The 1,185-nt window shown below is 42.1% G+C and overlaps 1 non-coding gene across 1 annotated transcript; it reads right to left on the reverse strand.

Annotated features, from left to right (window-relative positions):
• Window positions 1-708: 708 nt before the first annotated feature.
• On the reverse strand, window positions 709-816 carry LOC148564515 (small nucleolar RNA R71). The gene has a single exon (XR_015884566.1). It is a non-coding gene; the product is annotated as a small nucleolar RNA R71 (small nucleolar RNA).
• Window positions 817-1,185: the final 369 nt, after the last annotated feature.

Raw genomic sequence — 1,185 nt, forward strand, 5'->3', positions numbered from 1 at the left:
GGACTAACATTCCTCTTCAAGGTGCAATTCGAACTATATCCCTCTTGATAAGTTCGAATTCTCTTCTATCTACCTCCTCCTTCTATTTTTCTTTTCCTCTGACACCTCAAGGAATCTCTATACTGTGACATAGAGAATTTCCTACTTTCTTGTTCTCTTCTCTTTCTTATGAGCAGGAGCAAAGATAAAGGCATACTTGTTCAAGCTGATCCTGAACCTGAAAGGCCCTTGAAGAGAAAGCTAAGAGAAGCTAAAGCACAACTCTCTCTAGAGGGCCCAACAGAGCTCTTCAAGGAGGAAGAAGCCATGGCAGCCGAAAACAACAATGCCAACAATGCAAGGAAGGTGCTGGGTGACTTTACTGCACCTACTCCTGACTTCTATGGGAGAAGCATCTCAATCTCTGCCATTGGAGTGAACAGCTTTGAGCTTAAGCCTCAATTAGTTTCTCTAATGTAACGGAATTGCAAGTTTTATGGCCTTCAATTGGAAGATCCTCATCAGTTCTTAGCTGAATTCTTGCAAATCTGTGACACTGTCAAGACCAATGGGGTTGACCCTGAAGTCTACAGACTTATGCTCTTCCCTTTTGCTGTAAGAGACAGAGCTAGGACATGGTTGGACTCACAACCTAAAGAAAGCCTGAACTCTTGGGAAAAGCTAGTCAATGCCTTCTTGGCAAAGTTCTTTTCACCTCAAAAATTGAGTAAGCTTAGAGTGGAAGTCCAAACCTTCAGACAAAAGGAAGGTGAATCCCTCTATGAAGCTTGGGAAAGATACAAGAAATTGATCAGAAGGTGTCCTTCTGACATGCTTTCAGAATGGAGTATCATAGGTATATTCTATGATGGTTTGTCTGAACTATCCAAGATGTCATTGGATAGCTCTGCTGGAGGATCTCTTCATCTGAAGAAGACGCCTGCAGAAGCTCAGGAACTCATTGAAATGGTTACAAATAACCAATTCATGTACACTTCTGAAAGGAATCTTGTGAATAGTGGGACAACTCAGAAGAAAGGAGTTCTTGAGATTGATACGCTGAATGCCATATTGGCTCAGAATAAGATATTGACTCAACAAGTCAACGTGATTTCTCAGAGTCCATCTGGAATGCAAGCAGCAACAGGCAGTACTAAGGAAGCTTCCTCTGAAGAAGAAGCTTATGATCCTGAGAACCCAGCAATG

Source organism: Arachis ipaensis, chromosome B5 (assembly GCF_059453495.1).
Source record: "Arachis ipaensis isolate K30076 ecotype BB chromosome B5, ASM5945349v1, whole genome shotgun sequence".
Classification (NCBI taxonomy): domain Eukaryota; kingdom Viridiplantae; phylum Streptophyta; class Magnoliopsida; order Fabales; family Fabaceae; genus Arachis; species Arachis ipaensis.